General features: G+C 35.3%; 1 pseudogene; it reads right to left on the reverse strand.

Annotated features, from left to right (window-relative positions):
* Positions 1-2675: 2675 nt before the first annotated feature.
* On the reverse strand, positions 2676-5990 carry LOC146954248 (uncharacterized; annotated as a pseudogene).
* Positions 5991-19251: the final 13261 nt, after the last annotated feature.

Raw genomic sequence — 19251 nt, forward strand, 5'->3', positions numbered from 1 at the left:
AATACAAATTTAAATCATATTTTTTTTGAGGGAAAATTTAAATCATATTGAAATTATATATTTCCTATGTGACCTCATCTAATGTGGTAATTAAACTATGTCACGTCATCTGTGAGTAAGGATGATGGCGGGAGTGACCTTCAATCTTGGACTATTATAACATGTTTCCACAAACCTAATAATCATTTTTTTGGGTACAAATCTAATATCTTTTTTATTTGAGGAGAATCTAATAATTTCTTTTTTATTAACGAATTGTCGGTTTAAATATAAATAAATTTTTATACCATTTTTTTTACGGAAATCTAAAAATAAATGATATAGATTTTAATCTATTTATTTTGGTATTTTATACATTATGGTGTCTACAAGCTAAATGGTTGGAAAATTTGGAGAATTACCTGTGTTCAATATATCTTAGGGCCTCCAAAATTCCATTTTCACCCTTAATATATTCGTCTAGTAGATATGTTCCGAAGGTCGGATGAAATACTAGTTTGAAGAAGAAATACTAGTGTAACCACAAACCATTGATTTGTTATCAAGACTTTGTAGGGCCCTAACCATCAATGTCAAGATTCAACGACGACGTAATAATTTAATTATTTGTTTTCTATGGGCTACTTCTTCTAATCATAATTCATGACATCTCTCAAATATATAAATCAAGGAAATTGTAAAAAGCAAAGTCAATGGAAAAATTTCATTTTTTTAATAGAGTTTAATTTTGATACATTATTATCGTAAACAAGTTCACACTGTCAATCCTTCAACAAAAAAAAAAAGTTCACACCGTCAAATAAATCAAGGAAATTGTAGAAAGCAAAGTCAATGGAAAAATTTCATTTTTTTAATAGAATTTAATTTTGATACATTATTATCGTAAACAAGTTCACACTGTCAATCCTTCAAAAAAAAAGTTCACACCGTCAAAACAATCATTATGTTCAATGTTGTAATGAATATCGAGGCCTAACTCATCCATATAAAACCGACTTGTACGGTGAGGACTGCGTCCTCTTTATAAACTCTTTCGAAGAATGTTCAATGTTGTAATGAATATCGAGGCCTAACTCATCCATATAAAACCGACTTGTACGGTGAGGACTGCGTCCTCTTTATAAACTCTTTCGATTTCGAAGAATCCTATCTATCCGATGTGGGACTAAATCCCACCGAGTGTTGGCCGCTAACACATCCCCTCACGCTTCTGCCCGGGCCAACCCAATGGGCCTGAAGCATGGACGATGCAAGAAGCCCAACGATGGACCTGATAGGCTCTGATACCATGCAACGAATATCGAGGCCTAACTCATCCTTACAAAACCGGCTTGTACGGTGAAGAGTGCGTCCTCTTTATAAAATTTTCTGATGAATCCTATCTATCCGATGTGGGACTAAATCCCACTGAGTGTTGGCCAATAACATATGTTAAAAATAAAAATATGATTAAAGTTACACAATTTTTAATATCGAACTATTATAATTGATTGATTATGTACAAAATTTTTCTCAAAACAGTTGTAAAATTGAATATTTCCTCCCTTCAAAAAATTATTAATTAATTTTTTTTTTGATCAAGCCAAAATGGAATATATTAACTCACAAGAAGTGATTCACATCGTACAAGGTGTGCAAAGGAGAACCATCCACCAAAATACACAGTTATGAGTCTGTTTCCAAAAAAATAACACCAACGGAGCTGACAGAAAAAAAAAAAAAAAAAAAGCTACACAAGAACACCCATACAAATCAACGGATGCCGCTACCAGTCATTATAACTGAAAGTAGGGGTGGGAATAGGCCAGGCCGCCTGTCAGGGGCTTATGGTTCGGCCTACTAAAAGCCCGGCTAGGCCTAACTTTTTTAATAAATGGGCCAGGCTTGAGATTTTTAAAAAGCCTATCAATTTAAATAGGCCGGGCTTAGGCTTATAAAAAAGCCTATCAAACCTATCAGGCTGGCCCGTATATAAGTATATTATATTTTACCATATTTATTATTTATATTTATATATATCAAAAAGAATTATTGATCCTTCAAATTCTCATTCCACAATTATTATTATTTCAGTTTTTTATTTTTATTTTGTATTTGGGATACAACACAACTCTTGGTATTTCCCGACACAATTCTAAGGCTTGCTACTGATATGTCTAAGCTCAAGTTTGGTTATTAGATTAAGTTTGAAATCCTTGTTGTTATCAGACATGATTATTCTTAAGTTTCTATCCCTCTATAAATTTTACAATTGTGTTTTATTAGTTTAATTTGTATCTAATTAATGTTTATCTCTATATTAAGTATGTTGCACAAATTGAAAGGAAAAAAATTGATGAACAAACTTTGTTTGAAATTTGTAACACAAACTAGGCTTTTAAACAGGCTAATAGGCCAGGTCAGGCTTTTAAAAAGGCCAAACCAAGCTTAAAATAAAGCCTTTGACAGGTAAAAGGCCAAGGCTTAGGCCTCAGTTTTTTCAACTAGGCCTAGCCCATTTAAGCAAAGTCCGGCTCGGCCCGGCTCATTCCCACCCCTAACTGAAAGCGAAAGTAGGCATTTTGGCCTTTAGCCAAGAAAAAGACAAAAGTTTGATGTTGTCTGCTAACTGATCCAATCCGCCACTCTTCTGGTTGAAGATCATATTATTTCTTTCCTTCCAAATATTCCAGACACTAGCATGTTAGATAAGAATATGTTGCTCTCGGTAACCCTGCTAGGTGACCAAACTGATGAAAATGGGTTGTAATGGACACTGGAGCTGTGAAAGAAATGCCTAACCACTGGTAAATACGATGCCACACCATGCCAAAATAATCACACCTGAAGAGAAGGTGATACGCAGTTTCACCTGAACCGCACCCACCAATGCAAAGAGCGTTGTCATGCTGAATGATTCTTCTTCGAATGAGATTGTCTTTAGTTGGTAATCGATTACAAAGCAACTGCCAAACAAAGACTGAAACAACTTGTTTCTGCCACACACCATCGAACACGGCATGGCCATCAGGGACAGTTGCCATCGACAGGTAAGTGTAAGCTTCCTTCATGGAATAGCCATGAATAGGATCCAGAATCCACCGCCACCTGTCAATAGTATTATCCTGCAAAACAACGTTATGCAATAAAGATGCACACTCGGACATTGTCTCCTCCTCCCAAGCCAAGAGGCGCCTCCTCCACCTTCAGGCACCACCATCAACTCCCCAACCACTCCTCTCCATATCATGCACCGTTACCCATTTATTTTTCGCTAAATCAAAAAGGCGAGGGAATTGCACCCTTAAAGGCGCTCCCCCTACCCAATTATCGGACCAAAAAAATGTACTACCACCTCCACCAACCACCCTACGCAAATTATCTTCAAACCAACTCCCCTCCGACAATCCCACACCGCGACGAATGCTAGAAACCATCCGCCACCATGTAGAACTATCTCGTCCACCCTTCTTCAGCCGCCCCATTCCTCCCCGTACCTTGCCTTTAAAACATGATACCAAAGACCCTCCTTGTCAACTAACATACGCCACCACCACTTCCCTAATAACGCCATATTAAATTCCCTCAATTTTCAAACGCCTAGACCACCTTCCTCCCTACAGAGAAAAACAGAGTCCCAATCCACCCAAGAAATTTTCCTAAAATTCTCACCACCCAAAAAAAAATATTAAATAAATATTCGATAGAAGAAATTATACCTGCGGGGGCCTTGAAGAAGGAAAGAAATTAAACCGGAAGCGAAGACATGACATATTTCAAGAGAACCAGACGACCACCAAACGAGAGAAATTTACTTTTCCAGCTCGACAATCTAGAGGTAATAGTGTTCAAAATCGGATTCCAAAAGTCCAACCTCCAAGGATCCCCTCCGATAGGCAATGTAACACCCACGGCTGACGAGCGCAGGGGAGTGATCGCCGGTGCACAAGGCATGACAATAAGCGACTCCCGACAACTTATAGAGGAACCGAATCACATCGGAATGATAGGGATTCTGAGGCCGTGTAGATATGAGACTACATGGTTGAAGGAAGGCTTATAAGAATTGTTTGGTACTACCTATATCAACAAGATGCATCTTCTTTTCGGTAGCTCGTTCCATAAGAACTCCACAGTTAAGTGTGCTTAACTTGGACCAATTTTGGGATGGGTGACCTACCGGGAAGTTTCCCGGTAAGCGTGTGAGTGAGGACAAAACACGCTGAAAAGACTCGTGTTGGTTTGTGGGGTAAGTAGACAATCCTGAAAGCAGTCTGGGATGTTACAAATGGTATCAGAGCAGACCTCTCCTAGTACGGTGTGGTTCGGGGACGAACCAAGCGGAAGCTGGTGGGCATGTAACACCCACGGCTGACGAGCGCAAGGGAGTGATCGCCGGTGCACAAGGCACGACAATAAGCGACTCCCGACAACTTATAGAGGAACCGAATCACATCGGAATGAGAGGGATTCTGAGGCCGTGTAGGTATGGGACTACATGGTTGAAGGAAGGCTTATAAGAATTGTTTGGTACTACCTATATCAACAAGATGCATCTTCTTTTCGGTAGCTCGTTCCATAAGAACTCCACAGTTAAGCGTGCTTGACTTGGAGCAATTTTGGGATGGGTGACCTACCGGTAAGTTTCCCGATAAGCGTGCAAGTGAGGACAAAACACGTTGAAAAGACCCGTGTTGGTTTGTGGGGTCAGTCGACAATCCTGAAAGCAGTCTGTGATGTTACAGGCAAGCCCAAATACACAGTCGACAATCCTGAAAGCAGTCTGGGATGTTACAGGCAAGCCCAAATACACAATGGGAAAAGCTCCCACCCGACAGTTCAACACCAAAGTAGCCTCATGTAACCTAGAATATGAGACATTGACACCCGTCAGAAGACTTTTATTCAAATTCACCTTTAATCTTGACACATGTTCGAATATTAAAAGCACAGCTCGAATAGACCGATCGTTGGACCAAAACTTTTCACCAATGATCAAAGTGTCGTCTGCAAATTGAAGGTGCGAAAGACTAAGAGCCGTATCACACCCCACCATGTAACCACGGAACAACCCCACCTTTAATAACGTTTGCATGAGAATATTAAAGCCTTCGGTAACCAGTAATTAATAACGTTTGCATGAGAATATTAAAGCCTTTGGCAACCAGTAAAAACAGAAATGGAGACAAAGGACCCCCTTGATGAAGACCTCTCTCCATAAGAAATTCATCTGTAGGACACCCATTCACCAACACTGACGCAGTGGCCGTTCCAACACATTCATATATCCACTTCCGCCACATAGGAAAATTCATTTTAAGCATGACTGTGTCCAAATAATTTAAATCCACAAAATCATATGCTTTTTCAAAGTCAACCTTAAAAAGCAACATTTCCTTATGAAGGCGACGCGCTTCGTCCACCGCTTCGTTTGCCCCCAAAATACCGTCTAAAATCTGTTTACCCTTAACAAAAGCGGATTGAGCATCTGAGACCACACTTCCTATCACCGCACGGAGTCTGTTAGCAAGAATCTTGGCAAGCACCTTATACATACACCCCACCAGAGATATAGGTCGGAAATCATTTAGTCTTTGCGGACTTTCGACCTTTGGAATGAGAACGATAAATGTTGCATTCACTCCCTTTGTTAACCTTCCATTACGATGAAATTCCAGCACAAACCGCATGAAATCTTCCTTCAATTCCGGCCAAAATTGCTTAATAAAACCTAAACTAATACCATATGGACCTGGACTTTTGAAATCGTCGCAATCCCATATCTCTTGCTTCACCTCTTCCACCGTAAATGGCCTAATAAGACTACCAGACTCCGCCACGGACAACCTACGAAATTGTAAATCCTCCACCCCTGGCCGATCAAAATTTAAAGCTTTGTAATGTGAAGAAAAATGATTAAAAACCGCTTCACAGACATTTTGAACCCCCTCGACACAGACACCGTTAACCTGTAGCAACTGTATAGAATTATGTCTTCTCCTTGCAGCCATTACGCCATTAAAGAATTTGGTGTTGGCGTCGCCCTTTTGTAAACATTATAATCTAGCCTGTTGCCAGCAAACACTAGTCTGAATGCGCGACATTGAATGAAGAGACACAGATAAATCACGGAGCTCAGGCACTTCCTCTTCCAAAAGAACGGATGTCTCACCTTTAGTGTCTAGGAGCGACATCCGCTCCTTTACCTAATTGCACTTTCCTTCCAAATTCTGCGAGTGCCGCTGATGCCATTCTTTTAAACTGCCTTTAATGAGCTTCAGCTTCTTTTTCAAGACAAAACCACTCCACCCATTGATGTTGATGGAGCCCCAAGTATCCCGAACAAACTGAGCTTATCCAGGAAAGTCCGCCCAACACTTTAACATATGAAGAGGTCGATGTCCCCAATTGGCGTTATCCACAATCAACGCCAAGGGGACGAGATCAGAAAGACCCCTTTGATTTGCTACCTGAATGCAGTTCCACAAAGTAGAACACCATTTTACCGACAACAGATACCTATCCAACCGACTTATCGTATACCCATCACCGCGGTACCAAGTGAATAATCTTCCACAAATCGGTAAATCCACCAACATGCCGTCCTCTATAAATTTGTAAAAAATGTTAGAATCATAATGACGCAAGCTAGAACCTCAAACCCGTCTCTCCTCCAATGACCTGACCGAGTTAAAGTCACCGCAAATACAAATATTGGCACTAGAGTTGTTCTGAACAAAAAGAAGCAATCGATTCTACAACAATTGTTTCCCCATCGTATCACAAGGGGCGTCCACTTTTGCAATAATAAATTCATGACCAATTTGAATAACCCAACCAGGAATCACCAAAACATGAGCCAAACTAGAAGTGGACCACACATATACCAAATTACGGTCCCAAGACGTTATCAGACCACCAGAGGCGCCTATCGATGGTTGGAAAGAATAACCTATCAGAGAATTCCCCCAAAAAGACTTCAACATCAAATCATCGAGAGCGGATAGCTTAGATTCTTGTAAATATAAAACAAAAGGTTTCTTTTCAATTACTAGATTTCGAACTTCGCTTCTTTTTTCAAAACCTCCTAAGCCCCTCACATTATATGAAATTATCTTCATTTAAATCGTCCAACACCCCAACACACCCTCACCATGCATCAAACACTAACAACTGACACCACTCCCACCTGCTTCCCCTTTCTTCAAAATCCTCCCCACCTCCGCTCTAAGTTCCTTCCTACCCTCCTTCTACAAAACATTAAATTTGTTCATTATATATCACCTTTATATTTCACACCAATTAAATCTGCAATACCACACATATCCTCCGCCGTAGCCTTGTTTCCACCCTGTAAAGACACCCAATTCTCCCATTCCTTATTAACTGAAGAAATTGAAGTATCAGAGTTTGTTTTAGACCATTGTGACTTTGCTGCTCTCTTTGACTTAGAGGAGTTAGACAAGAATCTAGCTCGTTGTTCCCTTGCTTGTTTTTTCAATATTTTCAAAATTTCCAATCTATCTTTGGCGGGCATCCGTGCAACTCGTTTCAAATTATGGGAAGAATGTTTAAAATCGCCTAAATTTCTTTCCTTACTAGTAGCAATAGATGAATTAATAGGAATGCTACTTGCCTGCGGAGAGGGGCCAAGAGGCTGTTTAGGTGGTACCACATCTGAAGGCATATTAGATGATGGTGAATTTCGAACAGGAACCTCTAGCCGAGCCACGTCCTTGGTCACGTCAATTCCATGCAGCAACATGGAGTCATGCTTCTCATTTTCACAAACAGGAACTTCATTGTCTGTCCACTCCTTTTGAAAATCAATAATCAAAGCGTCGACATCCCCTCCTGTATTGTCTAAACCGTGATGGTGTTGTGAGTCCGCATCTTTACTCGAATAATCAATAACCTCCTCCGTTAAGAAAGCTTCCTCTCCAAAATTGCACCCCCATTCCTCAAGCATTTTTATAGAAAATTTGCACCCATCAACCAATACAACCGTTGTTGTATTCAATACCTCCAAAGAAGTTATGGAAATTAAAATACGAGCATAATCAATTCTCCCTCTATCCAAAGTACAATCATCGGCCTGAACAAACGTACCACAATTTGAAACACATAGTTTAAAGAAGTTTGAATTCCAAGCATGGGTCGTGATAGAGCCAAACCGCAAGCGCACGGCCTATCGAAGTAATAGTAGTAAGAAGAGTATCGTTCCGCTAGAGAGTTGTGAATTCAATTAGCTTTTAGAGAATGATTAGAAGAGAAGAAAGATTATGAAATAGGGGGTTAATTGCTGAAGATAAATAACAATAATAATAAAAGAGCCTTGGGATTATTGGTTTATCATAATAACAAACCCTTCACTAGACAAGACTTAAACATCTAATTTCATGGTTTACACCTTAATTTCTAAAGACCGGTTTCCCTTAGCCCCTCACCTTTCCGATGAAAGTCCGGTGAGAGTTTACTTCTAGCAACCAAGTCTATTTCACTGACATGATTACTAGAAGATGCATAGAGGATTGAAACTACTCTTTGTCTCAATAATTGCAAAGACTATTTCACTGTTTTGCAATTATTGTCTAGATTCACTTGTTCCAACATCAAGACTCCGCTCTCGCTTTATGAATTGATGTTTGGGATGATGGATTAACGATTATCAAACCCTCCGCTTTCGTTTCCATAGTTTGATAATTGTTAATCCACGTTAAGACGGTGAATCTAGATTAGAAATTAGGGTTACATAGAAATTAGGGTTTAGACATGTTTTGTTTAGGATTGAGTCATTAGACTCCCCAACAATCCTAAGACTAAGAAGTGTCTACTCACTAACGTTCATTGTAGACATAGGGGAAGAAGAGAGAAAGCAATAAAGTAAAAGAACAATAATATAAAAGTGAACTTTTATTCCAAGAACAAAAGATGAATGTTTATGATGGAGTGCTACTCTATTTATAGCTTTACAATTGACTTAGAAACTAAGCTACTATAAGGGCAAAACAGTAAAGCTGCAACGGAGTAACTTGGGCTTGAAGAAAAGCAGCAAAAGTGGTCCTGGAGGGTGGCACGACCGTGCCACATGTTGGCACGGGCCGTTCCAAGCTTCTGACTTGGTAGAGACATATTTTTGTCTCGTATCTTTGTATTCTTGTATTGTATTTGCTCCAGTCCTCTTTCTTTTGCTCCAAGACACCTTCCACCATATATTCGTTCCTAAAATATAATAAAATGCAATTTGAAGTAAAAGATTCAAAAAGGAAATAATATTAAAATAAAATAAAACCAAATCTAAATAAAACGATACAAAATAATGCAATAAAATAGACTATTCTATGACTCATCAGGTCGGCGTACCATAGATTCGTAACCATGCACCACATTCATACCGTAAATCCTCATATGACAATTTATGCACATTAGACAGAAACATGCTAAAAAATTCGGAAGCATAGTTAAATACCTTCAGAATATCTTCCTTACTATGACAACGGAGGAAAAATTTGTCACCGCCTATACTCCCTCACCCTTCCTCACTATTTTTTCTCCATCACCGTTAACCCGAGCCACCTCCTTCTCCTCTATCCGACCTTATACACAATGCCTCACCGTCTTAGAAACAACAAATGGTTTCTTGTCATTCTCTGCAAACCTATCAAACCGCGCCTCCCATGCCCAAACTCTAAGAATACCAAACCAGACATTGTTCAAAGCATTCAAAAGTTTCTCTGAATTCTTAACGTTCGAAAATAGCACAAATCCGTAAACTTGTACTCGAGAATTACATTGTCACACAACAAAGACATCAGTCAGACCTCAAACTGTTGTCGCAACATATAAATGGGCAAACATTCAGGAAAATTGGTGAAATAAAAGAAACCTTCTGACCAGTAGAAGAATGAACGTTTCCACGATGAGTGGAAGCGTCCACTATGTCTGCAGAAACCCTAGAAACATCATGTGCATTGCCATGAACTATGGATTGCACTCCTCCCTTGGCCGAAGAAATATCCATGTCAGTTGTACCTTTAGTAAACCGATGATGAATCCTAGAACTTGTAGCTTGTCGAACCTGCTGTCCATAACCCTCGTCGTCGTGCCTCTCTGAATTCCTTGAACTGTCCCGTCCTCTAGCTCCCGGTTGTGTCGCTTTTCACTTCCTAGACCTCACCTCAGACCAATTTTCCTCATCCCCCCCCCCCCCCCCCCCCCCAATTTCTGACTCCCTGGCTGGATCCCATTCCCACCAGTGTTTCTCTCAGCCGGTGAATTGCTCCGGCGCGGTTGCCCTAGTTGCACCGCGATGCTCTCCTTCTCTGTTCTCTCTCATCGCTGTTTTTTTTTCCTTATATGTTAATTGTTACTACAAATTTTTATTAATTAAATTCTTTCTAATAAAGCTTCAACTCGATCATCTATTGTTTTAGGTTTCTATTGATCATTTTCTTTTCAGTACTTTCAGCAAACTAGTAAAAGAAAACTAAAAAAACAAAGTATTACCTTCAGAATTATTATCTTTTAATTCTGTCTTAAGCAACAAACCAGCAAGTGAAAGCACAATGGTACAGATTAAAAAATATTGAAAACCACATACCCATTAGTGACATTGACTAAGTCAACAATTTTTTGTTATCAAGTAGTCTAATGGTTGTAACTTACACATTTTAAATATTGAGAAATGAGGTGTTTAAGATTCGAACTCTGACCCTATATATATTATGCAATGTCTCTACCAATTAAGTTAAGATCATGGGACACTAGTCAACGGATCTTAGTTCTAAATATAAACGCTCTTGGCCATAAATTGTATTTACAAAAAACAACGTTTTGCTAGGTTGTCTTAATGAATTCCTAACTCGGTTTAAGTTTACACATGCCTTGCGGCCCAATATTAATTGTGATTACATAAAAAAAAACTTACAAATATATTGTGAAAAGTGAGATGTTTGACATGGACAAAGTCTTTACGATTAAGGGCATTGCCCTCTTTCATCACCGGAAAAAAAAAAAGTATTGACGATTAATTCTCAACTATTTTTTGGTAGCTATTTCATTAGAGGAGCTAGATTTGGTTGGACACAACTACAAAACTTTTGTGTTTATGCACACACTAATTAGTAAAAAAGAAGAATAAGATTATTATTATTGAAATAAATTAATGATATGATTGTTATTGTATTTGTATGTTTGTCTAAATGCAAAATAATTACGTGTGTCACCAAGTAAGTCTTGGCATTATTAGAGATAAAACAGAATAGCAACATGTTAAAATATCAAAGAAAGTGTCTACATTATCGTAAGATGTGGTCACCTTGACTGCATGTATAAAATTTCATTTGCATGTTTTGGGGTCACATCACACTAATAATCTCCGTCCAAAATACTCTCACCATTATTATTATTATTAGGGTTAATTATGTTTCTAGTCCCTACAAAATAGCGACCTTGTGAGTTTAGTCCTTACTTAATTTTAATAGCATTTTTAGTCCCTAATTTTGTTTTTCTGCACTGAGTATTAGTCCCTACTCAATTCAAATTTGTTTAATTTATGCTTAAACTCTTAAATTTTTGAACAATTTTTTGCAGACATGTTTAGAACATTACTTAAAGTTCCTCCGCAAAAAATTATCGCAAAATTTGATTTCTACATCCAGATTTTATTACTTTTTATCTTTAACTTTTGTCGTTTTAAAAAATTAATATTTAATTCATTTCATGTCAGAAAATTCTAAATTTTAGTAAACGAACCTTTCATAGTGTTCTAATCTTGTCTTAAAAAAATCGTTCAAAAATTTAAGAGTTTAATGATAATTAATCAAACTTTGTTTTAGAAGGGACTAAAATTATAAGTAAAATTTTTTTATAGGGACTAAAAATGCTATTAAGGACTAAATTTACAAGGTCGCTATTTTATAGGGACTAGAAACATAATTAACCCTTATTATTATTTATTTTTTTAATTCAAACTCTTTACCTTGATGTTACAAGACTTACTAATCTTTTACTATTGAGATAACACCTCAAATGTAATACTCTCGCCATTTTCTCTTCTGAAAGAGAAATTCTTTCTTGCACACAGACACAACACATCATTGTTGGACACAACAAACAAAAATTTGACACATGTCAAAAACCTTTAAAACCAGTTTTCACAAAAACCGACTTAGAAGGTTGAGAATATATAAAATAAATCCAAAAGGGAAAATGATTTTATTACCATTTATTTTAAATCCAAATTATCAAGATATTACTCAAGTAAAAGCACAAATTAAATGGTGCGAAGAAACAGCACGATATTATCTAAAAAAAGATTTTGATTATTTTCTCTTTAAAGAAAATATAGAATTAGCTGATTCGTTAAGAGAAGATCTTAAAAAATTAGTCAGATAATTTATGGATGGATTAATAAATCCATTTGGAAAAATAATACCACAACCATTCATATTAGAACCTAATTATAATAATATAATTAGAATGAAAAATCAAATTAGATGGTTAAGAGAAACGGCATTCTGGTTTCTTATAATGGAAAATAATTATTCTCTATACTGGGAATATGAAAATTTTGCAAATCTTTTAAGCATAAAGATACAAGAATTTCTACATGGCTAATAAAGGACTTGGAGAAAAAATACAAGATATTTATGAAAAAATAGTTGTTTTACAAGAACGACTAGAAAAAATAGTTTCTTTTATAGAAACTTCAACAGAACACTGGATAGATAAAGAGTTCAAAGAAAAACTTGACGAAAAACTATCTAGTTTGGAAAAAATTCAAAAAGGGTTAGATGAAAAACTCTGCATAAAGATAGACGATCTAATTGATCTAATAAGCCTTTTACCAAAGAAAGATAAAAGTCTAACTTTGGATGATCTCCAACTTCTTTTTAAGAGGGAGGAAGATGAGGTAGAAGAAAAAGAAAAACCCTCGCAACAAACACAATTCTTTGCTCCTAATTATTAAAATGGACGAAACAGAGGAAGAGATAGCTAACCAGCTACAAGAATTGCAAACCCTAATGGCTACTTTAGACATTAGTGAAAAGAATAAAAATATCGAAGAATTAGAAGATGAAATTAAATTCGTCTATGATTTCGATTCCGATAGCTCAATTGAGAGTTTCAATGAAAATCCACAAGTAGGACTTGTTAAAGTTGATGATGCTGAATCATCAGAACAAGGACGAAAAAGAGGACGCCGAGAAGGTAAAGAAGAATTTGTTGAACAACAAATAATACAAGAAAAAATAAATGAAAGAAAATATAAAAGTATACCACCAAAATATATTCCAATTGTAAATTCACAAAAAGAGGATGATGTGCTCAATCTTGATTGTATTATAGACAAAGGAAAAGAACTAAGAGAATGGTATCGAAAACATAAAATAAATGTTCAAATAGATGTCCAGTTAAAAGCCTTCAGCCCAAAAGATATCTTTAATTATCTTAAGACTAAAACATATGGAAATGCAATGAAATTCATACATGAATATCCAGATTCAGAATTACCATCTACGGGAAATGAAACTGTAGACTATATATACAATATCCTAAGAACAAAATTTATAGGATATGAAAGTATCGATGCTAAGAAGGAATTAGAAAACACATTAATTCACAAAATCTTTAATTTAAAAATTTGTGATATGTGTCAAATAGATCCATTTATATGTGAATTTGAAGAATATTACTATGGTATTCATCCAACAAAAAGAACAGAATATAATTTATTAAATTTATTCTATAATAAACTCCCAAGGGGATTAGGAATAAAAATGCAAGAAATTTTTGACGAAAAAACAAATAACGAAATGGGATTGGAAAATACCCTAGGAGCTAGAATAACTACATTAAAACAATGGGTATCTGAACAATGTATGAATAAAATTGCTAAAAGAGATGCAAAAATAAACCTTTGTTGTGATAAACTACAAAATAAAGTAGGAAATTATGGTTGTAAAAAACCTAGAAAAAGAAAAAGAAAGGTCTTTAGAAAAATTGACCGATCAGAATATAGAAGGAAAAAGAAATTTCCTAAGAAATGTAATAAACAAAAATATTTTAGGAGAAAGAAAAAATATCCTAAAAAGAATTCATGCCCCAAAGGCAAGAAAACATGTACATGTTGGTTATGCCATGAAGAAGGACATTATGCAAATGAATGTCCCAAGAAGAAAGAATCTAAAAAAGAAACCTTAAAACTAATTTGGCATGTAGGTTTCGAACCAATAGAATCAGACATAGATTCTGATGAAAGTAGTATTTTTGAATATACTACTGAGGAAGAGTTTGAAGAATGAGTAGGAAGATTCTAAAAGATGGAAATCCTAATTCAACATTTATTCAAATTATCTTGAATAAAAAGAAAATCATGGGTTACATTGACACGGGTGCAACTCTATGTTTTGGAAGGAAATCCATATCCAAAGATTGGATTGAATTAAAAAAACCAAAAGAAATAATAATTGTTGATAAAACAAAACATAAGATATGGTTTGTTTTAAAAGATATTTTGATTAAAATTGAAGATAAATATTTTTATATAAGATCAATTTATGAGCATGATTCTGGAATAGATTTGATAATAGGAAATAACTTTTTAAAGTTATATAGTCCTTTTGTTCAAGAACTTGATACTATAACATTAAAATGGTTTAATGTAAATAACTCAGAAGAAAGTAAACTTGTTACGACAAACATTATAACAAAAAATGAAATTTTAAGAGCAATTAAAGAAAATCTCAATGTACTTAGATGTATGTGGGATAAGAGAAAGTTTTACTTAACAACTGAACAAAATCTAGGATATCATCTAGATCAAGTGTGTTCTGAAAATCCATTGGACTCCATAGTGAATAAAATATAGGATCTAGTTGTTATAAAACTTAAAGATCCTAAAAAGGAAGTCAAGGTCCTATACAAAATCCCTTACTCTGCAGAAGATAAGGAAGAATTTAAAAAAAAAATAGCAGAATTATTAGAAAAAGGTCTAATAAGTTCTTCCATTAGTCCACATTCGGCCCCAGCTTTTTATGTTAGAAAACATAATGAGATAAAAAGAGGAAAAGCTCGAATGGTGATTAACTATAAAAAACTTAATAAGGCAACTATAAGTGATTCTTATAAGTTACCAAGAAAAGATTACATTTTTGAAAAAATAAGAGGATGTAATTAGTTTTCATCTTTAGATGCAAAATCTGGATACTGACATTTAAGGTTATCAGAAGAAACAAAACCATTAACAGCTTTTAGTTGTCCAGAAGGACATTTTGAATGGAAAGTTTTACCATTTGGATTAAAACAAGCACCGTCAATATATCAAAGATTTATGGACAATACTCTTAAAGGTCTTGATCATATTTGCTTTGTATATATCGATGATATATTAATTTTTACTAAAGGTAGTAAAGAACAACATGTTAAAGATGTTATGACTGTTTTAAACAGAATAAAAGATAGAGGAATTGTTCTATCCAAGAAAAAGTCAGTACTTTTGAAACAAGAGATCGAATTCCTTGGTCTTATTATAAGAGAAGGAGGAAAACTCGATTTATCACCACATTTTCAAGAATTTTTTTTACTTTTTCCTGACCAATTAGCGGATAGGAAACAAATTGAAAGATTTTTGGGATGTTTAAATTATATTGCTAATGAAGGATTTCTTCAAGATTTAGCAAATGATAGGAAAATTTTACAGAAGAAGATATCTGAGAAGGTGCCATGGTCATGGACACAAAAAGATACTGAGGCTGTAAAATCCTTAAAAGAAAAATTAAAAGTTTTACCAAAACTATACAACCCAACAGAAAATGATTTTTTGGTTGTAAACGTTGATGCAAATCAGTTTACTTCGGCTGGAGTTATGAGAGCTCTACCTAATGGTAAACAAAAACTGGGATTAAATCTCAGTGGATATGTTGAGGATGAAACCCCACAACAATCCTATACCATTGTGGGCGCAACCCCATAGTTAAAATCAGATATCCCTAATGGACGATTAGATAAAACATCAGTTTCAACTGATACAAAACTTGATTATTCAAGTAATAACATCCGAATTAAGGATAAAGATCTTGTTTTATGCAAGTATGTTTCAGGTTCTTTTAAAGATGCTGAAACAAGATATCATATCAATGAGAAAGAAACTCTTTCTTGTTTAAATGTTTTAGAAAAATGGAGAATGGATTTAATTCCATCAAGATTTTTACTAAGAACTGATTCAACTCATGCTAGTGGATTTTGGCGCTACAATTTAAAAGTTGATCATAAACAAGGAAGACTTGTTAGATGGCAAATGCGCATCCAACAATTCTATCCTTATATTCAACTAATAAAATCAGAAAACAATTGTTTTGCAGATACTCTGACAAGAGAATGAAGCAAGCTCTAAAAGTTCTCTACAATAGCTTAAAGCAAAAGGATGAACAGATTGAAATCCATAGCCAAAAGCTAAAACAGCTCTCTTCAGAGAGGGGGGAGATGATTAAAATGATTGAAAGTCTAACGAAGATCATAAATGTTGAAACTCCAACAACAACAAAAAAGACTTTGAATGAACAACAAAGTTTTTCATCAACATCTTCAGCAGGCTCTATGCCAGAAGAAGATACGAAAAAGTCATGGGGTGACAAAGTTGAACAAGAAGATGAAGGGCCAAAAAATGGTTCAGACCAAACAAGCGATGCTGTAGACCCACAACCAGCAAAGAAGGTGTATGTCATCTTTGATGGACCAATGAAAGGCGTCTACAATAATTGGGCAATTGCAAGCCTCCACATCAATGACAAAAATGTCAGACACAAATCCTATCCAACAATGGAGGAAGCAAAAGAGGCTTACAAGGCCTCCTATAAAGAAATGACTATTGCTAAAGAAATTGGTCAACCATCAAAAATGGAATCAAAGAAAAAGATCTCAGTAGGGTCTATAATAAACCTCCAAAAAGAAAAAAACAAGCCAAAAACCCTTGATGACTTCATGGGAAAATGGAGATGGCTAGCAAACTTCAAAGAAGAGCTAGCACTTGAATGTTTTTACCCAATTAACACTACATATGGGGTAAAAGCTAATACAGTTCCAGGAATATCCAAGGAATTGCTTAAAGAGTTCTATGATTATGGAATGCTTAAGACTGTGTATCTTGAAGAAGGAGAAGGTCGAAGATTCCAAGAACTCGCTGATCTTCCAAAAGAGATTGGTGATACAGCAAAAAGATTCAATGATTTCCTTGCTAAAGGAAGAGAAATATTCCTCCAATTCGAATAAACCTATCCATGGTTTTCTGAAGAAAATAATTTTATGGCCGTAAGACCAAGAACAGTCATCAAAATAGGAATTTCAAATAAAACTTATCTACCTCCAAATTCAGAAAGTATTGGATGGATAGTAGACTCGTTCATTTATCAAATGAAACGTTTTTATGATAACCTTATTAGATATGGTTCTACCATTACTAATTATAAGGTCCTCTACACTACAGAAACCTGTCTTATGGTCTGTGATTCGAAGAAGAAGGTTTCAGAGGAACATCTCAAGCAAACACTTCCTTATGAAGAACTATTCTCAAAATTTGAGAATGCTCTTTACCAAATTCCAGATGAAGTGCAACAGGAGTGTTGCCAACACTTCTCAAAATACAAAGGGCATATCTGTAAATGGTGTGCAAAAAAGAAAGTGTCGGTAGAAGAAGACAAAATACCGACAATCACAGTACTTGAAGATAAGGCAAAAGGAAAAGCCTAAACACGCGTCATGTAGATGACCGTAGGAACAAAGTTGTAATAATGGAACCTTATCATCTGAGTCAGATGGGGTCCATTTAGTTGAAAATCTTATCACCTTATGTGATAATGCTTTTACTTTTTCCTTTGCGTGTTTTGTTTGTTTTTCTTTTTAGCTGGAAGGAAAGTGACATGTGACCTACTCTGTAAGTCCTTTCCTCCTATAAATAAGAGCCTCGATGCTCACTTGTAAATTACAACTAAAATCAATGAAGTAAGTACCTTTAGTTTGTAAAAAACATTGTTGGGAAAGGGCTTCGCAGGATTTGAGGTTGTCATAACCAAATCAAAAGATTTCAATATCAATAATCGAGTGATTATTTCAAAATCCAAAGGATCGAAAGATCAAAATCATCAAAAATTCAAGACAAAGTCAGGTATGATCTTAAATACTTTATAATATTTACATTTCATCATGGAATTTAGCATGAAAAAAGAAGATTCATCTGGTTTTATGGCAGATGTACTAATAGATCATATAGAAAAGGTAGATTTTACCTTAAAACCTGAAGAAAATTTTAAACAAAAGAGTATTTTTTTCTTTAATAAAAGAAAAACTATCTAGAGAAAATATTCTAAAATATGGAATGATGATAGGGGAAGTTCTTGTACCAATGGAATCAACAGATGGATCTGTTGTAATATCCATAATAGACGAAGAACAAATTAATAATAGATTAAAACATCTATCGTTAGAAAAAAGACAGAAGATAGGATATATTCATATATCAACTATCCAGATAATCATAAAAAGTACTTTTATGAAAGGAGTAAATTCAGAACTAGAACTTCTTATAGAAGATGCTAGAATGAATAAAAAACATTCACTAATAGCCAAAGGTGAAAGAAATTTAATAGGTGGAAAAATAAAATTTGATATAAATTTACAAATAGGCTTGAGTCTAAATGATATAGATCTAGACAGATTGTAACACCCCATTTTCCCAACATAAAAATTTCATATGAATCAGAGTATTTATTTCATAAACGGAATGTCACATATTCTTAAAAATCATAAAATAGATAATAATAATTATCCTTCAAGTTCATTCATCATAAAATCTGAAACTACGCAGCGGAAATAGTTCAACAAAATAAAAGTCTTGGCACACAGGCCTTATCAGAAATCTCATAAGTCTTAATTAATGTTTATTCATAAAAGTTCATGAAAGTAAGCCCCATCCCATTACATATCAGAGCACCTAGACACAAAGTGAGGAGTCCACTCATGAACACCTCTAGTCTTTATTACCTGCACATTACCCACGATCGAGGCAACATATACGCAGAAGGGGTGAGATTTCACAGTCAATAAATTAAACATATAATTCATCAAAGTGCATTTAACAACATAAATTATCATTTACATATAAAACAATTATCATTTAGCATTATATCAAATCATATTCAATTATCATTATCAAATATCATCATTAGTTCGTAAACAATTATCATCTCTAATTCATAAGCAAAAATCATCATTAAA

This window comes from Medicago sativa, chromosome 1 (genome assembly GCF_051527215.1).
Source record: "Medicago sativa cultivar Bolivia chromosome 1, Bolivia_mono, whole genome shotgun sequence".
NCBI lineage: Eukaryota > Viridiplantae > Streptophyta > Magnoliopsida > Fabales > Fabaceae > Medicago > Medicago sativa.